Source organism: Hemitrygon akajei, chromosome 24 (assembly GCF_048418815.1).
Source record: "Hemitrygon akajei chromosome 24, sHemAka1.3, whole genome shotgun sequence".
NCBI lineage: Eukaryota > Metazoa > Chordata > Chondrichthyes > Myliobatiformes > Dasyatidae > Hemitrygon > Hemitrygon akajei.
Genome location: NC_133147.1, coordinates 24,115,063 through 24,132,573, shown reverse-complemented (window position 1 = coordinate 24,132,573; position 17,511 = coordinate 24,115,063).

Here is a 17,511-nt window from a genome sequence, read left to right as displayed (position 1 = left end):
CCCCCTGTTGCCTTAATCTTCCGGATTAGTTTGCCACACAGGGACCTCGTCGAGGGCCGCATTGAAGCAATTGCCGGGCTCGCCAACACACCTGGGGCAATTACCCCCGCAGGTGGTCGTTGGGATGAGACAGCAAGCCGGAGCAGTTGGGGGAGGGAACTGCAGAGAACGTGCAAACTCCGTATACACGCACACGCATACATACAGACAAACACACCATCAGATATTCAGACACACACATAGACGCAAACAAGCAGACAGACACAAACACAGATTCATTGTCGGTTTCTAGGGGAAATATCAGATTATGTTGGCCTCGGTTTCCGGGGCCTGACTTTGCTCCTGTCATTACTGACGGCGTGAATTTGATAATCTCGGGCCAATGTTTGCACAGTAATGTATGTTTCCTGATCTAATACACTGATCTTGCTGCAGAACCTGCGACTGTTGCTTGTTGTTTGTTGGGGTGGGCGGGGTGGCTGCATTGCGCGGATCTCAGCAGACCCGGGGTGGGGCGAGCTTCCTTCCCACTGCGAGCCTGCCCTGCACTTGACCTTCGGTTCCCATTGTGGTGAAGGCCCGTGACTCCAGGGAGCTGAGGTCATCCCGCCGCAAGGGGCACCAGCGAGGTCAGAAAACTCCGGTATCAATCAGGTTCTCGGCCCGCTGAGTTCCTCCAGCATTCTGTTTGTGTGTGTGTGTTATTCTGGATTTCTAGCACCTGCAGAATATCTTACAGATTTATATCAGTCTTAAATGACGTGAGAGCTTGTTTTGCGACAACAGTACAGCGCAAAAGCTTAAATATTGCATAACAAATAGTATTGTTAAAAGAAAGAATATCGGGGTAGAAACACAAAATGCTGGAGGGTCTCAGAGGGTCAGGCAGCGCCTTTTGGAGGGAAATGACACGATGTTTTGGGCCGAGACCCTTTAACAGGACTGCAAAGAAAGAGGGGAAACCGTGAAGGAGGTAGAGTTCATGGACTGTTCAGAACTCTTGAGAGCGGAGGGGAAGAAGTTCTTGAATTGTTGAGTGTGCGCCTTCAGGAGTCTGTACCTCCTCCCTGATGGCAGTAACGAGGAGAGGGCATGTCCTGCGTGGCGAGGGACCTTGATGATGGACGCCACCTTTTTGAAGCATCGAGTTTTGAAGATGTCATGGATGCTGGGGAGGCTAGTGCCGGTGATGGAGCTGACTGAATTTACAACGCTCTGCAGGTTCTTGCAATCCTGTGCAGAGGTCCCTCCATAGCAGGTGGTGATCCTGCCAGTAAGAACGCTCTCCATGGTACAAATGTAGAAGTTTGCTAGAATCACCTGAAACCCCCAATGAAGTACAGTCGCAGGCGGGACGCCGCCTTTGCAATTGTTTCAATGTGTTAGGCCCAGGATAGACCCTCCCCTCGAGAAAAGTGGTGGTGGACATCCCGCCCCTGGTGGCAGACAATTCAGCCCCCTTGGCGGTAGAGTGAAGCGGTAGGGGTGATCCCCCCCTGACTTCCAGCCCCCTCCCTCTACACTCAGCCGGGCCACGCTCTAACATCTCTCGCTTCCCCCGCAGCCGCATCTCCCGGTTCGCACACCTGGCCACCCCACTCCGTACCTGGACTGGAGCTTCCACCTCACCCCCTCTCCGGCAGGCTTCGCCTCGCCTCCCTTTCAGCAGTGCGGAGATCCATTTTCTGTCCACAAGGGTGGAACCGTCTCTTCGCCGCCCCTCCCGTGGTCCAATACTTCTTCCTCCCCCCACATTCAACCGCCAGGTACGCTGTGGCGATCTCTTCAGTTCTGCCCCTCAGTAATCAACTGCCACCAAGGACATATAGAAACATAGAACTCTACAGCACATTACAGGCCCTTCAGCCCACAATGTTGTGCCGACCATGTAACCAGTCTAGAAACTGCCTAGAATTTCCCTGACGCATAGCCTAGAGCAGCGGGTAAAAGCACTGTCTCCACACACCAGTGACCATGGGTTGATCCTGGGTTTTTCTAAGCTCCAGTACCTATTTAAGAGTCTTTTAAAAGACCCTGTTGTATCCTCCTCTACCACTGTCGCTGGCAATGCATTCTACGCACCCACCGCTCTCTGTGTAAACACTTAACTCTGACGCCCCTCTTGTACCTACTTCCAAGCACCTTAAAATATCACCCTCTCGTTCGCCATTTCGGCCCCGGGAAAAAGCCTCTGGCTCTCCACATGATCAATGCCTCTTACCGATTTATACACCTCTATCAGGCAACCCCTCACCACCCCCCCCCCCCCGTCGCTCCAAGGAGAAAAGACCGAGTTCACTCAACCTATTCTGAAAAGGCACGCTCTCCAATCCAGACAGCATCCTTGTAAATGTCCTCTGAACTCTCTCTACAGCATCCACATTCTGTGACCAGAACTGAACACAGTACTCCATGTGGGGTCTAACTAAGGTCTTATACTGTATAGCTTTAACATTGCCTCATAGCTCTTGAACTCAATCCCACAGTTGATGAAGGCCATTACACCATACGCCTTCTTAAAAGCACTGTCAAGCTGCGTAGCAGCTTTGACTGTCCCATGGCCACGGGTTCCAAGATTTCACTGATCTTCCTCACTGCCCACCCAGCAGTCGGCATTTCCCTCCTCACTGCTGCTCCCTCCTCGCCGTCCCACCTTCCCTCACGCTATGAACAATAACTTGCCCTCACATTTGGCACACGTCTGCAGATCAAGGTCCAAACTGTCCGTGTCCTCGGTGGTAATTATTGAGGGAGCAGAACCGAAGATATCTCCCAGAAGAGCCGGCCATTGGGCCCACCTTGTCCCTCCTTGCACTCAATCTACCGAACCGGCAGGCCAGCCCTCAGGTCCAGTACAGCAGAAGAAAAGGCCCTCTGGGCCATCATGAATGCGACGGCCATTTAGTAAGAAGAGCAGCGGGTAAAAGCACTGTCTCCACACATCAGTGACCATGGGTTGATCCTGGGTTATGGCGAAGCATCTGTGTGGGAAACGTCCAGGATTTGGCACACAACCTCTGCTCTGAGCTGGAAATATTTACACAGCCTGAAAACTGCGTGGTTTCAAATATGTTGAAACATAGAAAACCTACAGCACAATACAGACCCTTGGGCCCAGAAAGTTGTGCCGAACATGTCCCTACCTTAGAAATTACTAGGGTTACCTATAGCCCCCTATATTTCTAAGCTCCATGTACCTATCCAAAAGTCTCTTAAAAGACCCTATCGTATCCGCCTCCACCACCGTTGCCGGCAGCCCATTCCACGCACTCACCGCTCTCCACATAAAAAACTTACCCCTGACATCTCCTCTGTACCTACTTCCCAGTACCTTAAACCTGCGCCCTCTTATGACAGCCATTTCAGCCCTGGAAAAAACCCTCTGACTATCCAGACGATCAATGCCTCTCATTATCTTATACACCCCCATCAGGTCACCTCTCATCCTCCGTCGCTCCAAGGAGAAAATGCCTGTTCTCATAAGGCATGCTCCCCAATCCAGGCAACATCCTAGTAAATCTCCTCTGCACCCTTTCTATGGTTTCCACATCCTTCCTGCGGTGAGGAGACCAGAAATGAGCACAGTGCTCCAAGTGGGGTCTGACCAGAGTCCTATATAGCTGTAGCATTACATCTCGGCTCCTAAACTCAGTCCCACGATTGATAAAGGCTAATACACCGTACGCCTTCTTAACCACAGAGTCAACCTGCGCAGCTGCTTTGACCATCCTATGGACTCGGACCCCAAGTTCCCTCTGATCCTCCACACTACCAAGTCTTAACATTTATACTATATTCTGCCATCATATTTGACCTACCAAAATGAACCACTTCACACTTATCTGGGTTGAACTCCATCTGCCATTTCTCAGCCCAGTTTTGCATCTTATCAATGTCCCACTGCAACCTCTGACAGTCCTCCACACTATCCACAACAACTCCAACCTTTGTGTCATCAGCAAGCTTACGAACCCATGCCTCCACTTCCTCATCCAGGTCATTTATATAAATCTGGAAGAGTAAGGGTCCCAGAACAGATCCCTGATGAGCATCACTGGTGACTGACCTCCATGCAGAATATGACCTGTCTACAGCCACTCTTTGCCTTCTGTGGGCAAGCCATTTCTGGATCCACAAAGCAATGTTCCCTTGGATCCCATGCCTCCTTACTTTCTCAATAAGCCTTGCATGGGGTGCCTTATCAAATGCCTTGCTGAAATCCATATACACTACATCAATTGCTCTTCCTTCATCAATGAGTTTATTCACATCCTCAAAAAATTCAATCAGGCTCCTAAGGCACGAACTGCCCTTGACAAAGCCAGCTTTCTATTCCTAATCATATTACACCTCTCCAAATGATCATAAATCCTGCCTCTCAGGATCTTCTCCATCAATTTACCTACCACTGAAGTAAGACTCACTAGTCTATAATTACCTGGGCTATCTCTACTCCCTTTCTTGAATAAGGGAACAGCATCCGCAACCCTCCAAGCCTCCGGAACCTGTCCTGTCCCCATTGATGATGCAAAGATCAGAGCCAGAGGCTCAGCAATCTCCTCCCTTGCCTTCCACAGTAGCCTGGGGTACATCTCATCCGGTCCCGGCGACTTATCCAACTTAATGGTTTCCAAAAGCTCCAGCACATCCTCTTTCTTAATATCTACATGCTCAAGCTTTTCAGTCCACTGCAAATCATCACTGCATTCACCAAGATCCTTTTCCATAGTGAATACTGATGTAAAGTATTCATTAAGAACCTCTGCTATTTCCTCCGGTTCCATATAAACTTTCCCACTTTCCCACTCTCACACTTGTTAGGTCCTATTCCTTCACATCTTATCCTCTTGCTATGTGTTTTTTTTTTGTAATATGTACATGGAACAAATACAAACCATAGCTCCCAACACAAGTAAAAGATGTCGGGCAGTCAAAACAACAGACAGGCCCATCGGCAAAAGTAAAATGTTTTGACCAGATGCCATCGGTGTTCAGCAGGCTGGCGGTTTATTAACAATGAACTACCAACTTTCATTCTGCGTTTATTGTTACAATTTGTAACAGCGTTGTAACTTGAAACACTGACAATGTAAATACATTGAAATTCTAAAATGTTTCGAAGTAAATTTTGTAGTACGTTTATTATTTAGAAAAATTATGGATTATATTCGTTAACATAATTGCAGGGTATTTCACAACGATATTAACATAGATTTCACGATTATATTAATACAATTTCAAGGTTATGTTCACATTATGTAGCAGAAAATACCAGTTGCGTGGCAACCAAAGCTCTGTGTGTGGGAGCATTTCAGTTACTGTGTGACTGTGCAGCTGAGAGGGAACAGTGCCTACAACATAGACCTCAACTCTTGTGATAATATTAAATCAAGAGGTTCATTTTGATAGTGAAGCAGGTTACCATGACTCTCCAGGAGATCGTGATCGGTTAGGGAGATGGGTTGAGGAATGTCAAATGCATTTCAGTTTAGAGAAGTATGACGTGATGCATTTCGACCATTCAAACCAGGTAGGACCTAGGAGTGAACGGCAGGACACAGATACGTGTGGTAGGACAGAGGAACAGAGGAGTACCGGTGACTGTCCTCCGAGCCGCGTGGGTGCGCGGCCGTACTGGAACTGAGATGCTCTCGTGCACATATCCTCTGGTGCCACGCAGCTGAAATAAAAGAAGATGAGAAAAAAAAAACTTACAAAACGTCAAGGATTTTATTAGGTGCATCGTATTTCATCGTACACATTAATTAATAAATAAAATCAATTTTCACTTTTCGTTCGACATATTCATAGTATGCATATTACAAAAACATTAAAAAGTGCCCCCTTAAACAGCCACTAGCCACTAGGCCATTTTCTCCTACACTGACACCGACCCTATGTACTCTGAGGATCTCCCATCTACTGCCACCAACTTTATAGTTCTCTTACCCCACACCTCCCGTTCCTAGCTCCTACCCAAGATTCATAATTGAATTGAGTTGAATTGAATTGAATTTTGGTTTATTGTCATTTAGAAATCACAAATGCAATGCAGTTAAAAGGTGAAACAACGTTCCTCCAGAACGATATCACAAAAGCGCACGACAAAGCAGACTACACCAGAAAATCCACATAACATCTGGCAATCCCCAATCCAGAGTCCAGAGAGGCTGCTGCGTATTAATATTGCGCTACCATCTTAGCGCGTTTCCCAGAAAGGAGCTCCAAATCCACCAGACAAGACAAGACTACCCCGACACACCAAGTCAGGAAACCAACTCTACCACCCACAAACCAAAAACGAAAACAAAAACACACAAAACCACACAGTTACAACAGTGCAAACAATGCCATAATTGATTTAAAAAAAAACAGACCATGGGCACAGTAAAAATAGTCCAGAGATGTTAAAAGACTATGTTCGAAAGAAACCACCACACAGTTTCCACAAGTCTTCATGGTCTCGTTAGACTCGTCCTCCCACGCAGGCGGCAGAAGGGAATACCCCCGCTATGGAGTTCTACGGAGCCGCCAGACTCAGCCTCGCAGACGCAGCACACAATGAACGCACACAAATAAACCTGACTATCCAGTTAGACCTATTGTTTCTGCCTGCTTCTGCCCCACTGAACTTGTGTCTGCATACCTCAACTCTGTTTTAGTCCCTTCAGTCCCTTTATACCTACTTCCATGACACTCCATACGCTCTTGATCTGATCTTTTCAATGACCTTAAGTTCCCTGGCCCAGATCGTCTCATTTTCACGATGGATGTCTTGTCCCCATATGCCCCCATCTCCCATCAGGAGGGCCATAAAGCTCTCCACTTCTTTCTGGACGGCAGACCCAACTAGATTTCTCCCCACCCCCCACCCCCACCACTCTGCCCCCGTCAGGTGGAACTGGTCCTCAACCCCAATAATATCCCCTTCGGCTCCTCCCTCTTCTAGGTGTAGCCGTGAGCTGTCGCATGGGTGCAAGCTTTGCCTACCTATCCGTCGGCAACGTTGATCAGTCCACGTCCCAATGCTCTCCAACTCATCCTACACTACATCGACGTCTGCATTGGTGCTGAGCTCGTCGATTTCATCGATTCCACCCTGCTCTTACATTTACTTGGTCCATTTCCTACACCTCCCTCCCCTTTCTCGAGCTCTCTGCCTCCATCTCTGGAGAAAGTCTCACTCCATATCTTTTGTAAACCCACGGACTCTCACAGCTCTCTGGACTATACCTCTTCCCACCCCGTCAATTTTAAAAATGCCACCCACTTCTCTTATTCCCTCCATCTCCGCCGCATCTGCTCATTGGGTGAGGCTTCTCATGCCAGAATTAATGAGATGTACTCCTTCTTCAAAGAAAGGGGTTTCCCTTTCTCCACCAAGAATATTGTCCTCATCGGCATCTCTTTCATTTCATGCACATTTTCCCTCATCCCATCTTCCAGCCGCCACATCTTGTCATCATCTACCACCCCACTAGCCTCCGCATCCAGCACATAATTCTCCGTAACATCCACCATCTCCAATGGGATTCCACCACTAAGCACACCCCTCCGCCCATTTTCCCCTTTCTGCAGGGATCGCTTCCTATGCGCCCCTCCCTATTCATCTCCCTTCTGATACTTAACTTTACAAGCGAATGAAGTGCCACACCTGCCCCTACATCTCTTCCCTCAGTACCATTTAGGGTCCCAACAGTCTTCCCCGGTGACGTGACACTTCACTTTTGCGGGTCTGTTGGAGAGATCTACGATATCCGCTGTTCCCATTGTGACCTCCTATATAGCGGTGAGACCCGACGTACATTGTGAGGCTGCTTCACTCAGCGCTTTTGCTCTGTCCACCACAAAAAGCAGGACATTCCAGTGGCCACCCATTTCAATTTCCAGTTCCCATTTCCATTCCGGCATGTCAGCCCATGGTCCCCTCTACTGCCAGGATGCCACACTCAGGGTGGAAGAGAAACACTGTATATTCCATCTGGGTAGCCCCAACCCGATGGCATGAACATTGATTTTTCGCACTTCAGGTAATGTTCTCTCCACCTCTCCTCCACCATTCCCCAACCCTGTTTCCTTCTCTCACCTTATCTCCTTACCTGGTCATCACCCTCCTTCTGGTGCTCCTCCCCCTTCCCTTTCTCCCAATGTCTTCTACCCTTTCCTATCATAAACCTCCTTCTCCAACCCTTTATCTCTTATATCAATCAAAGTCCCGGCTCGTCACTTTAACCACCGTCCCCTGTCCCGGTTTCAACTCTCACCTGCGACCTTGTAGTCCTTCCTCTCCTCCCCTACCTTTTTCACTTCGACTTTTCTCCTTTTTATCCAGTCCTGATGAAGCATCACATCGGGGATCTTGCTGCAGCAGTTTGATTTTCAAAAAGATGTGGTCAGTTGTAGAGACAGTCTGAAGAATGACAAATGGATTTGAACTTAGACAACTGTGACGTGATGCATTTCGGACATTCAAACCAGGCAGGATCTGTACGGTTACAGGTAATGACAGGGCGCAGTCAAGTGTGGTAGAACAGAGCAGTGCAGGTACAGAATTCGCTGAAGGTGGACGCGCAAGTTGGCAAGGTGTTGAAGAAGGCAGCTAGCATGCTGGCCCTCATCAGTCAGGGTATGAGGTTTAGGAGCGGGGTCATTATGTCACAGTTATATAAGCCGTCGGTGAGGGCGCAGTTGGAGTGTTAAGTACAATTCTGGCCCCCCTGTTGTAGGAGAGACATTATCAAGCTGGAGAAGGTGCAGAAGATTTACAAGGAAGCTACTTTGACTGGAAGGCCTGAATTATAGGGAGAGGCCCGCCACGCAGGGCAGTGAGTGTCGTTCTCAAAGGAGGCTAATAAATGATGCAGGGTATGGATAAGGTGAAAGATCAAAGTCATTTCCTCAGACTCCAAGGCTGTTCCATTGTATGTCAGTGTTTTGGTGCAGTTTTTAATTGATTCCTTGTTCCAGTTGTTACGTTCCCAGTAACCGGGTGACTTACCAGCAAAGATAGAGAGGTCCGCTGAAGTCTGATGGTACTATTTTCAAACGTTTTTTATTTATAAAGGGGCACAAACGTATGGTTAATACAAAACATTCAGATCATATACGTCGTCAAAACTCAATCTAAGCACAGGTATAGTAATAATCAATCAGAAATAAGCTCTATCGTTGTCTAGGGGATAATACTGAGTCCAATGGAATATAAGAGTCACTCAAAATCTGCAGGCTTTTCCGTTTGGGAACCGCTGGTATTTCACGTGTTGGAGAGAGGGATTGGTGAGAGAAAGGAACACTTGCCCGTCGTCTTTGCGAAGCAAATCCCGGTTGTTAGTTAAAAGGGTTTTCCTTTGGTTTCAGCCACAGACTCCCGATCCGGAATCTAACGCACGTGGCTTCCTTCAAAATGGCTTCCCGCTCCGACGGGAAGCGCTATCGTGTCTTCCTAGTGTCTCCTTGGTGCGTCTGAGGCCCCGCCTCGGCAGCCCACCTTTTATCTGGACTGGCAGGGTTGTAGATGTCAATCAGGGTGGGGGTGAGGCAATCTTTCCCCATCACCCAGCCCACGTTGCCCTGAGGGTTTGCACGTAGTCCAGTCCCTTATTCCACAAAGGTGTCTCCCAAGACAATGGTCATGTCCGTGGCTTTTGCCTGGCTGAGAGGCCAGACCACATTCCAAACCGTAAGGCTTCTCTCTCTCTCTTGCGATTCTCACAAAGGAGGGGGCTGGGGTCATAACACAGTGAATGCCCGCAAGTAAATGAATCTCTAGGTAGTGTATGGTAACATAACTGTACTTCGATAATAAATTGGATGCATGGGGTGTCCAGGGAGGGGTAGCGCTTCTGGTAAAGTGGCTTGCTCACCTTTGGTCCCCAGTGGACATCCAGCTCTCACCTGTGGCTCCAAGTAGCTGTATGCATGTAACACTCGGAGCTACAGGCGGGCTAAACCAGCTGAGGGTAGTCGCCTGTCCTAGCATTGGAAGTCATCTCCGGCAGATGGCGCCGGTGAGCTCTACAGCTCGACAGCCAGAGCACAGAAGAAGCCATGGTCACCCACTGCAAACAATGGAGACCCCAGTTGGTGACGCTTGTTCGTCCCACTGCACCTGGACTTCCGAGGTCGAGAGTGGAACTGCCCCAGAGCAAGGGCTTTTCTCACTTTAAAACCTCAGGTTCTGGGTCATTGTCGGACACGATGGACAGACACCAACCCATAATACATTTACCTTGAAACTTTTTACAGTTTTGGTTACCCTGTGAAAGAAAAGCAATGGATCGGCTGGAGAAGGATAAAAAAATACTTGAAAACCTCGGTTATAGGAATACCAGAGAACGAGGGGTTACTGAATTGTGAAATAATGGGAGGCATAGAAGGTGGATGGTGTTTTTCCCGAGAGAAGGGGAGCTCAAAATCAGTGGACATCGGTGCAGGGTGAGAAGGCAAAGTTTTAAATGGGAGCTTGAGGGTAACATGTCCGTATATCAGGGGAAGTTGTTGAGGCAGGTATAGTACAATAGTATCATTTAAGAAGCCCTTGGATAGATACATTGAGGAAATAAGGGTTGGAGGGATCTGAGCCGAACGCAGGCAATTGAGACCAGCCGGGTGCACACTGTGGTCAGCATGGACTCGTTAGGCCCGAGGGCCGTATTGGTCTGACTTGGTCTATATGAATCCACACCAGTGTTTCACAACCATTTTTAGCCCAACGCCACTCTAAAGTTCTTTCATACTTGCCAAGGCCCCTCTTAGGCACAATATACTCTCCGGCGCCTCCGTAGTGTACAAAACATGTCTACCATATGCCAGCACGAGAAAATGATTCTGATTTAATTTTTTAAAAATTGTTTTTTAAAACTAACTTGCACAGTTTCTGTGCGCTGTACAATGGCTTGGATATCAAAGTGATCCTTAACAAGAGGTGAAGTACTTGGTTCAAGTTGGGACAGCAAAAGCTTTAAGACTCGATGCGTAACAATGTCCAAGCGGGTTCTGTTTTTTTTGTTAGTATGTGGTTCACCGAACTGAAGCCTCTTTCTGGAGTTAGGAAGATGGAAGTGCGCTGCAAAGACCAAGAAGCTTCGTATGACTGTGTAGTCACATACCACAAAAGCCAATATTTTTGAAAAACCTTATTGCTTCTTCATCATTCTGAGTTTCGATAATTTCTTCTTGCAAGCTCTCTTCCTGTTCTTCAACCTTGCAAAGAAATGCCCGTAACTTGCAGATCATTTGAATCCTTGAATCGATTAGGAAAACCCATCTTTAGTGACTACTAGTGGAAGCAGTACTCTTGGAAATCACCGTCTGTGAAAGAGAATGCTATACTTTCCATTCAGGGAAACCGTTCTTCTCCCAATGTTTTGCTTATATAATTCCAATTTTCCGATAAAAGCGGACACTGCAATTTTTGCCTGATTAAGTTAAAATTCTTGCCTTGCAGTTTCATATTCGGAATGCACATTTTGTCAAACAGATCGGTTAGGTATGCCACATCTTTACGTAGAAGTTTAATCTTGTTTCCCAGGATCTCGTCAGCTTTGAGCAAAAATTCAACCATAGTGTCGAAAGATCAAAGGAACATTTTAAGCAGCAATCATTTTGCACCCGACACACTTCAGCGTGAAGAAGCAAGCGTTCAAACTCATCAATTAGAATTCAATGAATTCTAATTCCAATTCTTTGAAGGATTAGAATTCAGTGTTTCACCGCCTTCAGGTTCATAGAGAAATAATGATACATATTTATCCATCATTAACGGGAATAAATCAAAATTAAAAAAAACACAAATCGGGAATGCCTATCGGATGTTGAATACGGCAGAGAGCTGACATGGATGGAACGATGGTAGCGGAGCGCAAAGGAACGGTGAGGCGAAAATGAAGGCGACCATAACAGCAAAATCCCGTTGACAAGGATTCGGATTGGAATCTGAATGTTAGTCGGAACAGAGCTGGTATTCGGCAAACTGCCTTTAAATGATTCCAGTCAGCGTGAATGACCAATCACGTAGGGCCTCATAATCTCCAAAGATAGTTCCTGATCTCACATATGCTTTGAATGCCTCAAGAGGAATTCTCGGGCTGGGCAGGTTCACTGACTGTCTCCATTTCACCGTTTGGTTCCGACCCGTGCTGTGTCGTTGCGCGACCTGTTTTCTGTAGATCTGTACAGAAAGTTGAGAGAGAGAGAGAGAGAGGGTGTATTTGACGTACTAACTGTTAAATGACAGGAACTGTCCGTCCCGCGAGTCACGGGGAACTGCTGGGCACTCTGGTTGCTAATTTAAAACAAAATTGATCGTGTGGATAGTCAGAGGTTTTCCCCCCAGGGCTGAAATGGTTGCCACAAGAGGACACAGGGTCAGCGTGCTGGGGAGTAGGTACAGAGGAGATGTCAGGGGTAAGTTTTTTACACCGAGAGTGGTGAGTGCGTGGAATGAGCTGCCGGCAACGGTGGTGGAGGTGGATATGATAGAGTATTTTAAAAGACTTTTGGATAGGTACATGGAGCTTAGAAAAATAGAGGGCTATAGGTTAGGTAGGGACATGTTCGGAACAACTTTGTGGGCCGAAGGGCCTGTATTGTGCTGTAGGTTTTCGATGTTTCTATGTAAAATACAATGTATGTTTGGTTGGTGAGGTCCGATCAGATCGGCCAGTTTCAGACGCGTTGTGACAGTGACTGCTCACCGCCTACAGAGCGGCGGCTCTTCCCGTGTTCCAGAGGTTCAACCTTTTTTTATTGTTTCAGAAGTTTCTGCTCTAGTAAGGGTCGGTCAGGTCTCGTGCCTCAGGTTAGGGTGCCCCTTACCGCCCCACGCCCCCCAAAAAGTCTTGAACGCATCCCGACGTCTTCTATTTCCCCTAACGCCCATTTGACACGTACCAGCCCACGCTGGGAATCACTGCTCTTGTATTAAGAGGAATAGACAGAGTGGACAGCCAGCGCCTCTTCCGCAGGGCACCACTGCTCAGTACAAGAGGACATGGCTTTAAGGTAAGGGGTGGAAAGTTCAAGGGGGATATTAGAGGAAGGTTTTTCACTCAGAGAGTGGTTGGTGCGTGGAATGCACTGCCTGAGTCAGTGGTGGAGGCAGATACACTAGTGAAACTTAACAGACTACTCAACCGGTATATGGAGGAATTTAAGGCGACAGGTTATTTGGGAGGAAGTGTTTAGGGGGGTTGGCACAACACTGTGGGCCGAAGGGCCTGTACTGTACTATTCTATGTTCTATGTTCTATGGACACCGTCCTATCACATACCCACGGCGTCAGACACAGAGTGAAGCTGCTCCATTCCGTCTGATCATACGCTCCCAGGGTCAGGAACAGGGTGAAACACCCTCCACACCATCCCATCACACACTCCTGGGGTCAGACACAGAGTAAATCTCTCTCCACACTGTCTTATCAAGCACTCACGGTGTCAGACACAGAGTGAAGCTCCCTCCACACCGTTCCATCACACACTCACGGTGTCAGACACAGAGTGAAGTTCCCTCCACACCGTCCCATCACACACTCCCGGGGTCAGACACAGGGTGAAGCTCCCTCCACACCGTCCCATCACACACTCCCGGGGTCAGACACAGAGTGAAGCTCTCTCCACACCGTCCCATCACACACTCCCAGGGTCAGACACAGAGGAAAGCTCCCTCCACACCGTCCCATCACACACTCCCGGGGTCAGACACAGAGTGAACCTCCCTCCACACCGTCCCATCACACACTCCCGGGGTCAGACACAGAGTGAAGCTCCCTCCACACCGTCCCATCACACACTCCCGGGGTCAGACACAGAGTTAAGCTCCCTCCACACCGTCCCATCACACACTCCCGGGGTCAGACACAGAGTGAAGCTCTCTCCACTCTGTCTTATCACACACTCATGGTTTCGGACACAGACTGAAGCGCACTCCACAATGTCCTATCCCGTCCACTTCCGTCGTCATACACAGGGTTAAGTTCCCTTCCCTCTGTCCTGTGTCAGGTACAGAGTGAAGTTTCCTCCATACCGTACCATCACGCACTCCGGAGTCAGATACAGAGTGAAACTCCGACCGGAACGTCCAATCACAAACTCCCGGATTGACACACAGAGTGAAGCTCCCTCCACCCCATTGCATCGCACACTCTCGGAGCCAGACACAGACTGAAGCTCCCTTCTCATGTTCCCATCACGCACGCCCGAGTTCAGACACAGAGTGAAGCTGCGTTTACACGTTTACTATCCCGGACTACTGCTCTGTGCCGTTGCCACAGTGGATGGACTTTCCCAGACTGCCCTGGTCAGGTGATATCGAGAGGCTGAGAATGAATAGGTGCGTCTGTGGGCGAGAGACGGCAGTGAAGTAAGAGTGACAAAAATTTCACTATCCCTGCCCTCCCTTCCTGTGAATGGACAATCTGATTGGTCCTGATGCTTCCAATTGCTCCTTTCGGTCTAGGAATGTGCCTCCATCCTGCTAGGAGACCGCTCGCCTTTGTTCCCCTGCAATGCGGGCTTTGAGGGCTGATGTGACAGCTTTCCTGTCCTGTTCCGGGGAGCCAGAAGACGCTTGGGAATTTTATTCGGTTTCAGTGGGGAGCCTCTATCACCGCCTTGAAGTTTCGCCCAGAAACTGCCATTCAGTGATGTGGTGCCCCTTTCAAGCTGTCGCCTCTGTAGCAGAGGTGGTGAGAGGGATTTCTACACTGCAGTAAGGGCGTCGAGGGGGTTCTATAATGAGCAGGTACGGTGAGGGAGGACTTTTGCAAGCGGGCGGAGCACATGGCTTTGCCTGTGTTAGTTGTGCTGGGGTGGAGAGAGTTTTGAGCTTCAGGTTCCGTGGTGTAAGTATCTGGGAGAATTTGCCCGGCACCCACCACGTTACTGCGACAGGGAAGAAGACTGACCAGCGCGTCTAGCTCCTCATGAGGCGGAGGAAATTTGCTACGTCGTCGATGACCACCGCCAGTATTTATAGATGCCCTATAGATACGGGTGGTGGGGCGGAGATATGTCTCTACCAATGGAAGCGTGAAGCGCTCTGTCCCTCTAGCCTGCAGGTCACCCTTGGGTAAGGTGTAGCACCTGCCCCGCCCCACGATCAGGGTCACGTGAGGCCACGCGAACAGCTAATAGATACTCGTATGAGCAGATTGTGCAGGTCACCAGTTCTGGTTCTGCAGACAATTACGCCAGACAGGCAATCTCTGATGAGTATTGATAATGGCTGGGGTCACCCGTCTTGTAAAGACACTGTCCAGAAGAAGGCGAACCTCTTCTGCCGAATAATTTGCCAACAACTATCATAGTCGTGGAAAGACTATGATCGCCTTCGGCATACCACAGGGCACATGGTGATGATGAGTTGCAGAACACCTTGAGGAAATAATTGAATTGCACAGAGCCAGTGGGAGCGCGGTAATTAATTAATAATGAATGTGTACGATGAAATACGATGCACCTAATAAAATCCTTGACGTTTTGTAAGTTTTTTTTCTCATCTTCTTTTATTTCAGCTGCGTGGCACCAGAGGATATGTGCACGAGAGCATCTCAGTTCCAGTACGGCCGCGCACCCACGCGGCTCAGAGGACAGTCACCGGTACTCCTCTGTTCCTCTGCCCTACCACACGTATCTGTGTCCTGCCGTTCACTCCTAGGTCCTACCTGGTTTGAATGGTCGAAATGCATCACCTCATACTTCTCTAAACTGAAATGCATTTGACATTCCTCAACCCATCTCCCTAACCGATCACGATCTCCTGGAGAGTCATGGTAACCTGCTTCACTATCAACATGAACCTCTTGATTTAATATTATCACAAGAGTTGAGGTCTATGTTGTAGGCACTGTTCCCTCTCAGCTGCACAGTCACACAGTAACTGAAATGCTCCCACACACAGAGCTTTGGTTGCCACGCAACTGGTATTTTCTGCTACATAATGTGAACATAACCTTGAAATTGTATTAATATAATCGTGAAATCTATGTTAATATCGTTGTGAAATACCCTGTAATTAATTAACGAATATAATCCATAATTTTTCTAAATAATAAACGTACCACAAAATTTACTTCGAAACATTTTAGAATTTCAATGCATTTACATTGTCAGTGTTTCAAGTTACAACGCTGTTACAAATTGTAACAATAAACGCAGAATGAAAGTTGGTAGTTCATTGTTAATAAACCGCTAGCCTGCTGAACACCGATGGCATCTGGTCAAAACATTTTACTTTTGCCGATGGGCCTGTCTGTTGTTTTGACTGCCCGACATCTTTTACTTGCGTTGGGAGCTATGGTTTGTATTTGTTCCATGTACATATTACAAAAAAAAAAACACATAGCAAGAGGATAAGGTGTGAAAGAATGGGACTTATCAAGTGTGAGAATGGGCAAGTGGGAAAGTGTATATGGAACCGGAGGAAATAGCAGAGGTTCTTAATGAATACTCTACATCAGTATTCACTATGGAAAAGGATCTTGGTGAATGCAGTGATGATTTGCAGCGGACTGAAAAGCTTGAGCATGTATATATTAAGAACGAGGATGTGCTGGAGGTTTTGGAAAGCATTAAGTTGGATAAGTCGCCGGGACCGGATGAGATGTACCCCAGGCTACTGTGGAAGGCAAGGGAGGAGATTGCTGAGCCTCTGGCTCTGATCTTTGCATCATCAATGGGGACAGGACAGGTTCCGGAGGCTTGGAGGGTTGCGGATGCTGTTCCCTTATTCAAGAAAGGGAGTAGAGATAGCCCAGGTAATTATTGACTAGTGAGTCTTACTTCAGTGGTAGGTAAATTGATGGAGAAGATCCTGAGAGGCAAGATTTATGATCATTTGGAGAGATATAATATGATTAGGCATAGAAAGCTGGCTTTGTCAAGGGCAGTTCGTGCCTTAGGAGCCTGATTGAATTTTTTGAGGATGTGAATAAACACATTGATGAAGGAAGAGCAATTGATGTAGTGTATATGTGGATTTCAGCAAGGCATTTGATAAGGTACCCCATGCAAGGCTTATTGAAAAAGTAAGGAGGCATGGAATCCAAGGGAACGTTGCTTTGTGGATCCAGAAATGGCTTGCCCACTGAAGGCAAAGAGTGGTTGTAGACAGGTCATATTCTGCATGGAGGTCAGTCACCAGTGATGCTCATCAGGGATCTGTTCTGGGGCCCTTACTCTTCCAGATTTATATAAATGACCTGGATGAGGAAGTGGAGGCATGGGATCGTAAGCTTGCTGATGACACAAAGGTTGGAGGTGTTGTGGGTAGTGTGGAGGGCTGTCAGAGGTTACAGCGGGACATTGATAAGATACAAAACTGGGCTGAGAAATGGCAGATGGAGTTCAACCCAGATAAGTGTGAAGTGGTTCATTTTGGTAGGTCAAATATGATGGCAGAATATAGTATAAATGTTAAGACTTGGTAGTGTGGAGGATCAGAGGGATCTTGGGGTCCGAGTCCATCGGATGGTCAAAGCAGCTGCGCAGGTTGACTCTGTGGTTAAGAAGGCG